Here is a 17425-nt window from a genome sequence, read left to right as displayed (position 1 = left end):
CTAACTGTGATTTTGCAGCAATTATATTATAATATATGATCTCTCCTTCCCACAGCATTCATATTCATACTCTATAAGACTTTACACATTTTTTCTGATTTAATGAAAACGCGCCGCATACTCGTGCATATTATTTGAGATTGCAGCGAGCTGAGATATAAATTATCACATGTAGCGTGCTGCATTCTTACCAGTGTTCCAATATGGACGCCCGCGGGATTACCTTCTGGTCCCGCGTCCCGTTCCACTGACCTACGAGGATATGACATTACCGGGAGCGCACACATTTAAGAAACTGGAGCACCAGGAGTTTGGTGACCCTCTAACCATGACCATCAACCCCATTCTAGTCTTCCTCCGTTTGCGGCGATAAGATTTGTGGTTATAGCTCCTTACTGGTCTACGCCACGGGGGTTGGCGACATCGCTTCTCGTACGTCTCCCTTTCTCTTCCTCTTTTTATTCGAAGTTGGCGGGATGGGTGCACGGTTCAAGGTCGATAGTGAAGCGTAACGGAAGAAGCAGTCCTAGGAAGAGATTAGCTTCATTTCGGTGAATCGCCGATTTAGATACTTGGAGCGACGTGAGCTGACGAGCCGTTGAAGGCGCCTCCGCTTCCTGCCTGCCGAGGCAGGCGAGAGGATCATCAGCTCGTTAAAATATATCCGCGCTCGGGTTCACCGACCCCTTCGCGATGGGTGACTTTTTATCCTAGGACCGTTTTTTTCCCTCCCCCTCTTCCATCGAAGAAATTCCCCGGGAATTCGTGAACCATTTCAGGGGCGGGTTTTTGCATGATGTTTCACAGCGCCCGCGACCTTTCCCAAGCGTCTCCGTGCCGAGGACGGTACCGTGGAATTAGGTCGCGGGAGGTCAGAACCACGTCCTTCCGTGTCCACCGTTCGAGATTTTTACCCGTCAAGGCCAACGTGCGGTGATTCAGCTAGGTTTTTGCGTACTGTGTGATTTTGAGGGTTCGCGTCGCTGCAAAACGATCGTTTTGGTGCGTCGTTGTTTTCTCTCCCCGCGAAAATTGACGGTTGCACCACTGTGCCCCTCCCTACGCGTACGCCATGAAAAACCACCTAACCATCGTGTAATTATGACACTGCGACTCGCCATTATGCCACGAGCAGCGTCGCCTTGACGAGCGGATACGCTTATCCTAGTTGGTTAGCGTTTGTCCCATAATAATTTTTGAGCGATTATAACATCTTGGACGAGCCAGATAATTAAGGGTTTGAATAATCTAGCGTTATGTTCACGTACATTTGAATAAAATTTATCGGTCCTATTGTTCGGTCCTGAAAGAAACGAGTGTTTGGTATGCTCCAGAATCGAATTGACTCATGAGAATCTGACGTAACATAATTACTTTCTTCCATCAAGTTAACATTTGCCACCGCGGAATGCGATGCAAACACAATTTTCTTCGAAAAATGGGACAAAATAGAGATTCCTCCCTCGCCTTTAGATCTGTCCAAATGGCGTTGAAGCCGGCACATCGCCAATGCGTCGCGTTCAACCAAGAGAAGCTGTTGCTCCCACCTCGGTGGCGTCCGGCGATCAGGAGAGAACGACAAGGAGATCTCGTCAGAGTGGAGAGAAAGATAGAGAGAGAGAGAAAGAGAGAGCGAAATTACGCCTCTCCCGCGTACCCCGCCACCGCTCTACCACCCTTCCGGCGGGCCGTCTTCCCCCGCTGTTCGAGAGGCGCACGGCACGAGCAAGTGACGGAGGACCGTGAGGGGCAGACACGAAAGCCGCCGGAGGCGGCCGAGCACCGCCGAACGGGCGTTCGAATCGCGGCTCCCGCGTCAGTGCTGAAACCGCGTCCGCGGTTCACGGTTCACGATATCCGGGCTTTGCCGCGGTGCCGCACATTTTTTTGCGCATCCCGGGCCGGTCGGCTGCACGCGGAGGGTGAAGACGGGAGTGGGCGCGCTTCCGGCGCATCTCGCCGCCGAGGAAGTCGCGCGCGAGTGGTCAAGAGTCACCGCGAGTCTCATTCGACAGGACAGTGTTTGCGTTTGAAAAAGAGAGGAAAAAAGGAGAAAGAGAGGAGGAGATTAAAGCGAGGGAGAATAGTGATAAGAGAGATTATCCTGCGGGCGGTATCCCGCAGGTGAGCCTCTCCAGCGATCGAGTTCGAGATCGAGAGATTGCCCGACTCGCGGCCGCGATTATGGCGCGATCCGAGCGCTCGCGGATCGCGCCGCGGATTTCGGAGCCTTGGCGCGCTCGTCCGCATTGAGGCGCACGGCCTCTCGTTCATCAGAGTGCGTGAATCCTGCGTGTATCGGGAACCACAGCTGCGACGCGCCGCGCCTTCAGCAAGACGGGATGACTGACTCGGCGACGATCGCCGTGCGATAAATCGATCGATCGCGCCGGAGGATCGGTGCTGGAATACGTAATATTCCGCGATCCCGAAACAAAACAGCTCGGGAAACGAGCGTGTAACGTGAGCGGCGCATCGCACGCGTCCGCATGCGTGCGTACGAGCGCGCGGGCTGCTCGCTCCCGCTCGAAACTCGCGCGCGCGAAACCGGGCGAGGAAGGATCAGGCGGCAGGGAATCTAGTCATCCAGGAGTTTTCCACCTGGAAGGGACACTTTGCCTCATCCCTCGCGGGAGTCACGCGAGCAAGAGGGGGTGGTCTACGCTGCTGAATCGCTGAAGAGCCAGGGGAAAAAACGTAAACACAGTCGATTGGACAGGAGAGACAGAGAGAAAGAGACGCACAGATAGGCTTCGAGCTCTCGATCTCGACGCAAGGTCGCGTGCCGGCTCGGTGCGATATTTGTGTTTAATATCGCGCGGGACGCGAACGGGACCAGAAAACAGAGAAGACGCTCGACAATTTTCCTCGATAGTGGACGTATTCACGCTCGGACGAACAGCGCGGCGCGGCGCGGCACGGAGCGAAGCGGACCAGTAACGACGACGACGAGTGATCACGTCGATGACCGTAGTGCCGCCGAGAGGACGACGAGTCGGACGTTCTCGGTACCGAGGAGGAACGCGCGGCACGCGACAGCCGCTCGCGGCGCGAGCAGACCGAGCGGGCGCGCGCGAGTTCGTTCCCGGCGCGCTCGTGTCCAGGTTCGTGCGCGAGTGCCAGTGATCTCGAAATTCTGCACACGCGATTTCGGACACGCTCTCGACATCGACGCAGGATTCTGGAAGTCCTCGCGAGCGCGATATCGCGCCGCTTCTCGCGATGCAGTGACACCACCATTGGCAATCGGTGTATCGTATTGTTGTACATCGTGCATTGCACATTGTGACATTGTATCCTGAAAGGAAACGGTAGAAGAGTAGGAACAAGAAAAAGAAGTGTACGGATACCGCAGAGCCTGGCGTATCTACGAGTGAATTTGCCAGGGACCTGCTGATGGACCAAGTTTATCTTAGGCAAATCTTGCGGAAATAGTGCTTTCTACGTGTAACTATGTATCCGTGGTACCGGGACAGTGTGGCGGCGGCTGCGGCAGCTGGCCTTGGCGGGCCTGTTGGTGTCGTAGGCTCTGGATTCTGCTCGTCTGGACCTGGCCAGGGTGCCACGACCATCAAGACTGAGAGTGGATACTCCGACTGCATGCTCGCTCTCGACTATGTCCAGAGCAAGGTGAGTGAGACACTTTCCTCCCGTCCAAGTTTCATTAGCAGCCTGTAATTGCCTCTAATTTTCATACGAGTGCAACCGTCGTCGCGATTGATTCCGTTTGTCATGAGAATCGCGCGCAATGTCAACAGGATCGGACAGGTCAACGGAAACAATTAACGTGTATGAACGCGGGATCAATGATTCTGGAGAGATCTCTCTTTGAAATCATTTATCGGTCCATCGAGATTTGAAACGTAAAGTTGCGGGCAGCTGCTAGTCGTTACAGAAACATTGAAGCTATTCAGACATCGATATCAGCATAATTCTCTCGACTCGGAATAAACGTCGCATTATAGGGCTACGAATAATTTATTTCGGCTATAGTCGCCGCGGCATTTTGGATCCCGCTGGCTTGCCGGTTTGTTGCCGCTCGTATACGATCGCGAGCGTTCGCGCGAGCGGTATTTCTCCTTTCTGACATTTATACGACGAGTAAACGAGGCAAAATGTTGCTGCCTCTTACCGAGAACCTTCGGAATGTAAACAAAAATTCTTCCGAGCTTATTGGAGAATTTATGGATTAATGTGCTGTACATAAGCCTTCGCGCTGATCGTGCGAATCGAACTTCCCGAGTCTCGTTCTATGGAAATTTGTGCTATTTTGCGCTGTTGTTGTAGAAACGCAGGTTTCCTGGTACCCGAGTGAATATGTAACATGTAAGTTAAGTAATTCGCACGTAATCGCACGACCTTTTCACGGCGTATAAATTATCCTCGGGAACGTTATGCTCAGGACTTAAAAAGTTAATCTCGTGAAGCGCAAATCGCTTGCAGACTCCCTCAAGTTCGTGTCTCGCATTTTTACAGGATCAATTCAGCAATAATATTCTTAAAATACATTTAAGAATACCAACTTTAGAGCAAACGCTCTTAAAATAGCAGACGACGCGAAAAAACACTGATCATCTTGTCTGACCGGTTGTGTGTATTATCTACTATTATTCATCTCGCGCTCATACGTACGCACGTTTGCATGCTGATACTTAGTACTCGGAGTCATTAAATCGTTGGTGAAAAAAGGGAGGAAAAAAAGAACAACAACACTGCCTAGTAGACGCAAGAAAGGATGCAACTATGACACCACTTATGAAATCGATGCTAATTGCTCGATGACAGATCGGTTGCGACCTGATGCGCCGGCAGGACGTAATCAGCGATCATTAATGAGCCGATGTACCGCGCGCGTGCATGGTACAGAAACGAAACAAATATATTATTTAAATGGCTAATTATTCGATATAGTAAATTTCCGTAATACTGTTGTCGCGGGCCGCAAAAAGCCCGAGTTACTTCTGTCGCCTTTTTTGCGGTTGTTGATTATACTCGTGGCCTGCACAATATAATAACATCGTCTTGTAAGTGCACGTAGATGAAGATTAATACTCGGATAATCGCACAGTGGCAATGAACCTGATATTTCAAAAGAAGATTATCATGTATGATTATCCGCCCGTCGTCCCGTTCGCGCTCGCGTATCCTTTACCTTCAATGTGCACTTAACGTTATGCATTGCAATTCTTACGTGTTTTTGCATTATCTTTCTTATACATTATTGCTGTTCTTAATGTGTTTCTCTCGTTAAGGAATTTATCTCGAATGAATTTGATAAATTGAGCAATATTCCATATATATGTTAAGGATAATAATATTATGATTGGTTGCATACTTTTTAATTGTTAAATACGATTTTGTAAAATTACATATCTTACCGCTTTGGTGGATGCAACGGAGATTTCTGTTTCAGACAAATCTGACTTTACATCTCGAGTATTTTGAATGAATACTTGAAGGCTCAATTTTGTAACGCACCGACGGCAAATGAGCAGGAGGTCGGAATTGCAGGATTTAACTTTGCGCCGTGTTCATTCAGGTTCAAATGGCAAGCCATAAATTATCGCACTAATCGTTCGATCTGCTTCTTATTCATTTTGCAAATATTGTAAATACTGAACAGGAAAAACAGAAGAACACGTGCCGCTAAATGAATAAGATAATAATCTAGTATATCAATCCGTGAAAATAACTCGCGCATAAAAAGAGTGTGTACTATGAAGTGATCTAGAGGCGACATAACAAAATGTCATCATTACTAACTAAAGATTGTATACTATTTAATCTAAATTACAATATATGGCAGGTAGAACCTAAACTGCTTGCTGTTGCAATTTCAATTATTTAATTCATAATAGTTTAATGTTTTCTTCGATCGTTTTACGCGAATAGTTAAAAACTAAATCTTAAAGACTAAAGATAATTTTAATTAACGAAATGTCGTTTGTATGTAGACAATACCTTTTAATTTCACGATATTTGAAAGCGTTCCCTCTGCTAAAATAACAGTTGTCGATTGCAACGATTCGAAAAAAAACGAGACACATGGGAGGACTCGAGAATTTATCGGAGCTTTGCTTTCAAATGGCAATGACTCGTTTCTTTCAAATATCGTGACATGTCCATAAATGCACCTCTTTCTGATGACGATGATACGAATGCATTTTTCCCAGCTACCGACGTAAAACGATGTTAATGGCCATGATGTACAATCAGGTATGACTGTAGCTCGTTTTCGACAACGTATAACTCGACTGGTTTTTCACGGATTATAGTCAATTACCTTCGTTGCTCCGAGCGGTATCATTATGTGGTTTATACGATTTTATCGTTCCTCCCAGCCGCACCATTCGTGAGCACCGTGAAATCGCGAGATAAAGTACTTATAAATCATAATTACTTATTTAATTGTCGATTCAGTTGTCAATTATATATTCAATTAATATGTTCAAAAAATATATTCAATTATATGTCGCATCGTATTGAATGCAACTGTTAACAGCGTCCATACCATGCTCTTTCAAGGATCAATCAAGAGTTTTGCTGAAGCTTTTCTTTGTGGAAACGCGGCGAATTAATTCGACCATCGAAAAATTCCGCGAGACACATGCATTTTTCCTTTTTTCATTGTAACGTATAATGAAAATTGTTTAATAGCTACCTAACGTGACCGTTACGGTTAACGACGGTAATTAAGTAGAGTGTTGACAACACGGCATCCATTAACGGGTGATTATGATCTAGAATCGATCATAATTTTTTGCAATTAGTCACAACAATAATAAATAGTGCCAGTTGCGCGCAACACTGATTTATCTATATTATTTTCTGCATTGCTTTTTATTTTGTTGGTACCGTTTTATCACACACGTGATATAATGCACTGCATTATTTCTTTTTCTCAGCAAAAGGCTGCATCTTTTTATCGACTCGGAATCACTATTTGAAATATACGAATGAATAAAGATACAAGACATCGTAGTTAAAAATGAATGATAGACGTAAAGAGAGAGACTCGTTCGCAATTTTTCATACCGCGCGATTCGCCATAATCCGTGAAAAGAGGGAAAATGTCGAAAGAGAATTTCAGGTCCGCGCGATTTTAACGAATCACATCCCGCGTCGCTGCCAATAATTATCGGGCTATGGGGCGGTTTTTTGCCGCGGGTCACCGATCTGGCCACGGCTCCCGTTCGTGGCGTGCGCGGAATAGATTTTCCATGCGATGTCGGTCAGTAAATTAATGGCCGCGCGAAATGAATATCGCGCGCTTGTCCGCGCACGGGCGCAACGTGTAATTGCCCCCCTGCAATTATGCAAGCGTTCTTTTAATTATGTTTATTATATGTCCGGCGCGCGCGCTCCTGCGCTGCGATTCTTTGTGTGTCCTTTTATTACATTTTCCCGCGATAATTACCCCAACAAGGCCGGCGAATGTATGCGCGTTCGATGTGCGAGTGGATTGCCGGGAAAGCGCGACGACAGCTGATTGTAAAAATAATTATGACGTATGCGAGAGTCACGGGGCCGTGACTAATTACTTCTCCCTCGGGGCGGAATCACCGTGCCGCGATCTGTAAGTCGATTCTCGGGTTTCTCACGCGTGTTCATGATAATACCACCCATCGATACCTAAGCGTATCTCTCCTTTAGGAACGCGTCGATGCGTGTGCATCTCTATCTTTATTTCTTTCTCTCCCTCTCGCTCTCTCCATCTTTCTCTCTCTGTCTCTTTCTACTCTCGGGAAATGCGATGCAGTTTGGCTTAGCCCTTTCACTTTGACTCGAACGCGGCTCCTTTTTCCTCGTTGGAAAATGCGAGGCAAGAAAACGGGCAATCCTTACACTCTGCATGCCGGTGACGTAGATTTACGTGTCCTGTGCCCTCACGGTAACACCGACGAACATTAATCTATCTTCTCTACTGTCTCGCGCTAGCTTGTATTACCATCTCAACGTTAAAGTCCATCGTTGCATGCACTGTCAGTGCATGGAAAACTTCCCGAGTACAAATTGCGTACGTAAAAGTGTCTCAAAGTATCGCACAGTAAGTAAAACGTAAAAGTTTGATGATAAGAATGCTGCATATCGAGTCTATCAATCTATTTCTGGATATTGAGAACGCTAAAATAACATTAATTATATAATTTTATTTCATCATATTAACGTATTAAAAATTCTTTCATTCGAAATTTCTGTAATTTTGCGATTATCTCTGAAAATACCCTCTTGGTTATCGTCTCGCGATTCTCGCGATATTCTTTTCCAAAATTTTGCTCAAAACTTCGCTATCCGTATGTTACGCGCTTGAACCGATCTTATAATAAAATCGTTTTGTGGCGAATGAATCTGTCGGATAAGCATGAATGAAACGAAGAAGTGTCGCTCGGTGCGTTCGGCTCTCTCTAGCGTAGCAGCGCGACGACGGTTTATATTTCTTGTCGGCTCGAACGTGGAAACGGAGATGGTTCCATAAAGACCGAACGAAAGAGAACTTCATTGGCTCCTCTCGACTTCGCAAAAACGCTCTGAAAGTGTAACGTGCAACCGATTTCCCCTTCGTCTTGCCTCACCACTTTTCCAGCGATCAGAAATACCGCGGTTCTTTCTTTGCCGAGGAGCAACGGAATGGTGACATTACCGCGGATAATCATACACGCGTGAAAATATGACGAATTATCAGCTTCTTACCATGCGCTTATCATTTTATACCGATTTGGCTTCTTGATTTCTCAGAACTTCTCGTAAAGGGAAGACGCGAGTTAAATGGGGCCTTTTTCTTCTTCGACGCTGTCTGTCTTGCCAAGCGAAACGCTCATGAGGCTCTCAAGTGCGATGTGTATACGTATGTGTGTGTGTGCGTGCGTGCGTGCGTGCGTGCGTGCATCACTCTCAAATAATCAGGATCGCTCTCGTGGGCCGTCTCTCATAATTCCGAATGAAATTAACTGGCCGTGTTGATTTTTCCGCTTGATGAACCTGTGGCCGTTACGAGGGGGCGGCTCGTTCAACTAAGAAAAACATTGTGCCGCTGCGGCGAGTCGAAAACGCGCGGAAGGAGTCTTTTCTCGCGCGCGCGGAGTCGCAGTCGGAAATCTGTTTTACGCGAATTTAAGGACAAACGCGTTACACGCGCGAATGGACATTTTCCTGGCACCGTGCTGGCGATCGATCGCGGCAAGCTGTAAGCTCTCATTTCGTCCGATAAATAGCCACCGTTTGTTAACGATTTTATAATTTTTATAACATTAAATCCAGCGAGAGAAATATCGCGGATTCATCAAGCATTATCGACATCTTCATTGATTTTATACGATGATTTCGCAAATTTCTCTGTGACGCATCTCTGGATTGGCTAACATCCTTTGATGTTGCATTTTATCTGTTGCCGGCTTGTTTTTGTTGCTCGCGATACGCATGTTTTATGAAATCAGGTTTCGACCGTAAAGCTTCTCAGATATTTCTCTCACGTTTCTTTACCGTGCAACTCGGTATCGCGACAAAGTTGTGGCTCGAGTTTTTACGCTGAAACGATAAATTGTAATGAAGCTTAACTTGCGAATGCTCGCTGTAACATCGGTATCGCCTCACGCGCGCGAGATTTTCAAGTTGAAGGCGGCCATTGACCGTCAGGGCTAGGCACCCGTAAAAGGTCGCTCCTGGGTCCAGGCGGCTTTCCAAACTTGGCGGACCCAAGGACCCTTTTGCGCGGCCTGTTGCAAAAATGGCTCGGGCGGTGCATGACTCGCGCTTCTCCTTACCGCCGCACCACCGTCTAAGTTCAAGGCAAATGACACTCGCAAAGTTCGTAATGTCGCCTGATTGGCGAACTGATACAATGCGTGTAACGCGATATGCAGATGATTGCATCCGCAGCGAATCTAAGCGTGCGCAAAGCGCAAAGATGTACACTCAAATGTTCAGTGAGTGGACTTTCCTTTTTAAAATTGATTTTTTTATTGGCACCAAACTCGGGCGAACGTCAGGTCATCGCGTTCGATATTTTCACTGTGATTTTGATTTGCTACGGTTAGCCCAACTCAAGAACTAAGAGGCGACGATGAGCACAGCGCGACGGCACGATTCGCGACGTGGAAGAGAATGAAAGAACTTGGTCGCGTCAAAAGGGAGAAGCTCGAGGTCGCGGCCATTACAGCCGATAAACAGCTCGAAATCGCCGAAAGAAGAATTCAGTGGTAATGGGGCGGCCGGACAAAAACGCGTCCGCGCGCAAAGAAAATTAACGGCAAAAGGGAAGGAAGGAGCGCGCGAGCGCACCTACGTGGCCTATCGAAGGGAGAAGAGGTCTCTCCTCTCCGGTCCTCCGCACAAAGAGGCAAAAGAAGGGAAACGAGACGAGTGATGAGGAGGGCGGCCGCGGGAGGCGAAGTGGAGAACAACAAGAAGGAGAATGCATCGAGCAATAGCGGCCGGCGCGATGTATGGGAGGGCAAGAAGAGAGGAAAGGAAGAGAGGAAGGTGCGATCGGAGCGTGCGCGTCCCAAGTGCTGCGGAGGATGCGATGCAGCATCTCTTTCTCCTTCTCTCTCTCCCTCTCTCTTTCTCTCCTCCCTCCGTCCTCCACCCGTTTCTCGCTCGCACACGTCCGCCATTCCGTTCGTCTCGCTCTCTCCCTCTCCCTCTGTCTCTCTCTTCCTCTCCCTTTCTCTTTTCCTCCCTCTCGCTGTTCCTCTCTGTTCCTCCTGTGTCGTCGGTGACTCGGTTCTCCAGGTAGTTCGTCCTCCGATTGGCGGGCGTGGACGCAGGTGCGCGTGGGTGAGGGAGGCGTGGTGCCCACCTCCCATTGGCTACCGGGGCTTATCCATACCGGAAGTGGGGCGCGTCGGAGGAGGAAAGAGGGTTTAGGAACGAGGGGGGCAGAAAGCTGAGGGCAGCTCCTCCGGCCCGGGCACGGCCGAAGGGGGCAAAAACGATATCGCATCTCGCGCGCAACGCCGCAAAAACCTGCCAGGTGGCATTTCGCCTTACCTTGAGGGTTACTGCCTCTTGCACGCGAGGCACACACGCGCGCGCGCGCCAATGCGCCAGCGCGAGGGCACCTACGTGTATCTCGGAAACCCCCGCGCGCCTCGTACCCCGCACTTCGCCCCCATGGCGAAGCAACTAGACGCCGCCATGCTACGAGGCAGCGACGAGGGGATGTACTCGCACCCCCTCGACTTCTCACCTACAGGGAATGGGCCCCGGATAAAAGTTTCACACCCCCTTTTTCCACGATTGGGAATAAAATCGAGTAGGTCGTCAAAGCATGAGACTGCCATATAAATTAGAATGCGATAAATAAAAAATTAAATCTGCGGCGAAAAAGTACCTGGCAATTTGACTGTTGCTCAGGAAAATCTAGGGGTCAGAAAAATCCGGGAGGGTTCATCTCACAATCGCCGAGATGTTTGCGATCGTTCAGCCGCGTTAGTTCTCGCTCGCTCGATTCCGCGCGAAGATAGCGCGCCGGCTTGAGCGCCGCGACAAACATCGTGTTAAAATTAGGAATATGCAAATATGCAAACGAAGCATGAGCCATAGATAAGCATAGTCTATAAACATTTTATGTAACTCTTACGTACATACTCGCACGTACTCGTACTTGCTGCAGCTTGGAATCGTAACAGGTACAAGCTCGCGCGATCACGTGCGATCCTTGGAACTTTACGTGTTTTCCCACCTCCTCAGCCCCCTCATTTCGTTACGAAAAACGCAGAGTTAAGCTCCGACTGTTTGCAGAGGGACCAAACAAACACGACGCCCCGCGTGACGCTTTTGTGGCCGCTGCATAAATCTTCGCGAATAATAACGTGTCCCGTCCACGCGTCAGTGCGATTTTTGACGGGCCAGCTGTAATTTAGATTCCGGAAACAAATGGACGGGACCACGGAATGCGAATCGAATCGTGAATGTTTTAGACGCGAAAAGAACTGCTCCAGATCAGCGCGATAAAGTGCACGTCGTGCGGACGCGCGGTATCAATCGTGCACTATATGAATACCTCAGACCGATATCTCAGACACGTGCGAAAAGTCGTTGCGGAACGACGTTTGGGAAGATTCGTGTGAAAATCGTCTCGCCATCCAGTCGGCGGAAGGTGTAACTTTCAAGTAATCGGGAACTCATCGCCCCCGCGGATAGCGAGTGATAATTGCGTTTTCTTATCCGCCAGCGTGGCGTGTAACAGCGAGTTCCGCGATTCCGTCTCACGGCCGTATCTTTCGCAAGAAATAGGGAGGGACATGTACCATCACAGTATACGTAATAGCGATACGCGTATGGATCATACGTGCCGCACGGCCGACGCATCGTGCGATCCGCGAACAATGGCAAATAGCGGCCCCCGCGGGAGAGCTAACTCCATGAATAAAGATCAGCTCGTAGCGGCGATCGTGCCGTCACTCATCGCGAAATCCACCGTGAAACGTGATTACAGACACTGTCGCGAATCGGTATCGCACGGCACGGCTTTTCGCACGAGTAACACATTTTCGGAGCGTGCAATGGGAAGAGAATGAAGTCTGCTTTAATGCACACTCGATTCTACTATCAATTATTTATTAGTTAATTTATTATATTGGTGTTTAGATCGAAAGTAGCAGTTGTTGCAGTGCTTGTTTTCATCGGCGGTGCCTCTTTTTAATTTACAAAGAGCAATAGACGTGGGAATTCTCATTGATATTTTATAGCATCTTTTAATTGAAATTTATCGAATTTTAATTTTCATGATAAACGTGATGCATGAGAAACCATGACGCTGTTCTCGTGGTGTTCGCGGTTTTCCTGCGTTCTGTTCGCTCACCGGGAATACGAGCGAGCGATCGAGGCCGATTCGGGTCGCGATTCGTGAAGGCGAGGGTACATAATTCCGGGAGCATAGCTAGGTATAAATTAATTAGACAATTAATCGTGTAATGGACTTTAATTGGACCCTGTTAAGTGTCAGCGCAGTGCCCTCGACGGGCGTAATCTTCGCCGTAGCATCTGCCCTATCTACATGCGTGCAATGCCATGTACCGCAGCCCGATACTCGCGATTCAGGTAAACCGACCGGTGGACCGGTCCGCCATCCGTTGAAACGCGAATCGGAGGCCTCGGAGTCGCGGGCGGTTGTCGAGATTACAGATAAGCCTGCGAGATTTAGCTGATACCCGATATCGCCTGATAAGCGAGCATGCACCGCATGTAAACGCAGATACCGCCCGCGACACGACGATAGTCCCTTCCTCGTGTCTAAACTAGGGATGCTTAAATTTATTACCGGGACACGGCGAGATCGCCTTTTGATAAGCGTTGATCTCGCTCGTGGGACTCGCGAAAGGAATTCTCTACGATAATCAATCGAGGAGAAGTAAAACTAATCAGGACACGATATTAGGATAAAAACGTATATGTAAAATAATTTATATAACTATCGTGTTTAATATTAAATAAATGCTCGATCCGTTGCAAATAAGACATTCGTAATTAATTTCATGATATTTCAAACATCTTCGATAGAGACACGTAAGAAGAGTGATAGAGTGGTTACATAAAAATTCATGTATAATGAACTTGCTAAAAGAAGAAATAAATTTAAAAACGTTTAATCAAGAATCAACTCTATCTCGTGTCTGCGGATTTTCTTCGAAGATGTTATTACTAAACACGCTTCTCTCTCTCTTTCTCTCTCTCTCCCTCTCCCTCCCGTTTCTCGGACGTTCCGAGTTCCCACGTGTGCGGATGTCGTGGCCGGCCGCGAGTCAAGCGGCTCATTCAGAGCTGGAGGAACCCCGTTCGGGATATAATTACAGAGCGCGGACGGACGTATATAATTTCCCCCCTCATGATCGTGATCGTGCATTTCGATCGTAACTTCCTCGGCTCGCGATCGCCGTGACTCGCGTCAAAAAGTTAACATCGTTCTACGCGACTGATTAGCGTTGACGGTTAATTGCCGTACGCGCGTCGACGAGAGAAACAAGAAGGACCGACAAAAACGAGCGAGATGCGATGTGCCGAAGCAGTAAGTTTGCGTCCAAAGAGAATCCCGAACGCTGACGGAGACATCTGATTATTACTCCGTTTTTACATTCGTCCACACGGTTGCGATGCTCTCAAAGTGGAAAAAACGCACGGTGGTTTGGCACGGTCTCCGCTTAATGATTAAAGTTGCAGATTGACCCTCTTCGTTAAAACAACGCTTTTTAATCAAGCTGATTTCCAGTCTCCTTAAAAAAAAAGATGTGAAATATCAGAAGAGAGGATATGTGATTTCTCGGCTATCCGCAACGGGAGAAATACGGGAGAGAGAGAGAGACGGGCGATCGAGGAAAGCGGATGCTGCGCCGCGCGCCGCGGGAGATTCGTCTGTACCATCGAAGCTTCTGCGCTTGGGGAAATGTCAAAACGGTTCTGCCTCTCGTCGTGGCATGGCGCTAGTAGGCGCGCCGATATATAAACGCGATATAAACTCTGCGACCTCGGGACAGAAGACCACGTGCGAGGCCGCGTTCACGTACGAGAAGCCGTTCTCGCTTCCGACGCTTCCACTTAAGTAGAAAAAGTGGCTGCCAGTTCAGTTCAGCAGCACGGCTTCTCTCGCGCGCCTCTCGCGAGCTTCGTAACAACCAGCCACGTAACGTCCAGCGTTATCCGCTATTTTTTCAAACATGCAACGCGCAAAAATTGTCTGCCATCGTTTAATCATGCGCGCGATATGACGTAATGGCAATCCGCAGCGGAAGCCACGTGCACTCGCGCGAGCGCAATTTTCCGCCGATCAGCGTCGATCGACGTATTAAAATCTGGGGAGAATCTGGGGGCGCGCGGCAAGCGCAAAACTGGGCCCAAGAAAAATAACGTGCAAATGCATTAAACAAAGGAAAAAAGCAAGGAAAAAGACCGTGTTAAAAGGTAATCCATGCGATCGATATGCGCAGGTTTTTCCCATGAAGAACGAGGGGAAAAAGGGGATAGCGCGCGCGCGCGAACGCGGGGGATGCTTGTTTCATTGTAATCTGAAAATTGATACACAGAAAGAGCGCGCGCGCAGCATCACGCCGACTTTTTGCAGCTGGAGAGCGCGCACTCACGCGCGAGGCGAGTCTGTCTTTTCCGCTCTCGTCGTCTTCGTCGTCGTCGTCGTCGTCGTCGTCGCCGTCGCCGTCGTCGTCGTCGTTCGCTCGTCGTTGCATTAGCTTCACGCTGGAATGACTCTTGCCTCGGTTGCATATTTTTTACATGCGACTGCCTGTCCTTCCTCGCGCCAAAGGTCGGATTAGTGTCGTTGCACGCGCGCACCGACATGACACTTCTTGGCACACTTTGTACACCCCCTCGCCCTCCCGTCGTCCCTACCCCGCTCCCCCGTTGCCTTTTGTTTTGCATTACTCCCCGAGCCCTTATTTTAAATTCTCCTTTTTTCTTACGGTGTCGATGCAACTATGCGGAAAATCGATCGCCGATACGGCTCCGCGCTACGGCGCCGCGCGATGTTAATTTTAGAGCATAAGCGCATAAGAGCGAGAGGCGCGCGCGTTGCATCGTGCACGTTGCACACATTCTTCCTTCTTCTTCGTTCTTTTTTTTTCTTCTTTATTGAAGCCGGGAACCGCGCGCGCTAATGGTGGCCGTGCATTTCGACGCGCAACGACGGAGATTATTTAATCCCTGCTCGATTGCGGGAATTAAAAGCCTGGTGGACGCACGGATGAGCCTCTTTTTGCAATAGTAAATTACGCCGCGTTGGAGGAAGACGTGATCGGCGGCGCGATTTTTGTCGTGGGGTAGCATTGCAGATGTAATTGATTTAATTTAACAATGACGAAAGTGTGGTGGAATTTATTGTGCAATAAATTCTTTTAATGGTTTTGCAATTTTTTATTAAGCAAATGCACTTAATGCTCTTGCTTTCCTTACTGCAGTTTTCCTTTCCTCATATTTTGCAACAGATGGTATTTTTTCTTTACATTTTTTTTACAATTGTCAGACAGACATTATACTACTTTATTACGTCGCGTCGCGACATCGGCGATCGATAGACCGAATAGCGAAGGATTCAATTAATAATCACGGGGATTCTCCGAGAGAGGCAGATGATTAAAGGTCAAGTTTCATGAAACCAGTTTGGAATTATGTCTGTTCAAGACACAGGCTCTCACGTTCGCGCTTAATGATGCATGGAATTTTTCGGATGCAGTAATCGCTATTTCTGGATGCCATTTCCGCATTTGTGATGCAGGACTTTTCTCATGTCAACCAAATTGCCCCGTCTTTTTATATTTGGCCCTGATCATTGATATGTTTTCGCAGTATTTATTGCTATTTATGTTCCAATAATATTAGGAAATGTATCAGTTCTGGTTATACCAGTTCTGTTCGCGAGAGCAACGTATTGAAATTATTTATATTATCGTGATTAACACACTTCCACATATTTCATATAACAAATATCTTCATCAACGATGACAATTTAATGAGGATTGGAACGGGATGTATTTCCGCAGCAAACATGCCGTTCAGCAGCAGCTTTTTCTTGAATATCAATATCTCATCATGATGCAAATAAATAGGCATAAAGAATCAGACGTAGGTAATTAAATGGTCTCGCTCTTTTTCTCTTTCTCGCGTTAGGTCTTCCATGAGTAATCAAACGACACGCATGCAATTCGCATGCAATGCGGCAGAAGTCCGCGTAATTTTCGCATCGCGTGCACGCGGCAGAGTGAGCGAATTTTTGGTGTCTGCTCGAATGAGGAGAACACAGACTGGTTCACGTATATACGAGACAGTGAGCGGCATTGTTCCGGCAGCGTGACGGCCCGAAGAGTAGGGCTCTTTCTTCGAGACGCACGTCACTGACACCGGGACGCGAAACACGATGCTGCGGGACGCTGTGGACCGCCACGCGGATGGCTACGTCCGTCGACGATGCGTCTCTTCTAGCGTAGCCGACGAGCGTCCCAGAAGTTACGACTCCCCATTAAGAGAGGGCTCGCCGATTTTTTTGAGTTCATTTCGAGCCGCATAAAGCAAGCTGTTTAAAACCCACCGGCGTAGGAACTCGCCGTGTCACGCTTCTCGCGCGCGAATAATTTTCTAATCGTCAAATATGATGTATTAACTTTATATTTTAATCCAAGTCGCGTCTAGATGACGATGAATCAAACCAATATTAATTACAATATTTCTATACGTATTTAACGTAATTATTGTACAGTTACATCTTACTTTGCCTTAGCTTTAATTTAAAACAAATCGCGTTTTATTTAAAGCCTATTTGCCTCTTCCAGAAGATGGTTTCAATTCAGAGTTGGAACGAGAAATTAATCTGTGAACTTCGGATTCGGGCGTGGGTTGATGATCGTTGCTACACGCTTCCTTAACTTACTGTATGCACGATGACTCGGTCGTTAAAGGCGCACCGGAATTGCGGTCCGAT

At 47.9% G+C, this 17425-nt stretch overlaps 1 protein-coding gene across 2 annotated transcripts in view; it reads right to left on the bottom strand.

Annotated features, from left to right (window-relative positions):
• LOC105279348 overlaps positions 1-17425 on the bottom strand; it is an 86441-nt gene that overhangs the window by 9036 nt on the left and 59980 nt on the right. The window lies entirely within an intron of this gene.

The sequence above is a fragment of the Ooceraea biroi genome, chromosome 1 (genome assembly GCF_003672135.1).
Source record: "Ooceraea biroi isolate clonal line C1 chromosome 1, Obir_v5.4, whole genome shotgun sequence".
Taxonomy (NCBI): Eukaryota; Metazoa; Arthropoda; class Insecta; order Hymenoptera; family Formicidae; genus Ooceraea; species Ooceraea biroi.
Note: the sequence above shows the minus strand (reverse complement) of the source record. Positions and strands in the feature narration are given on the sequence as shown.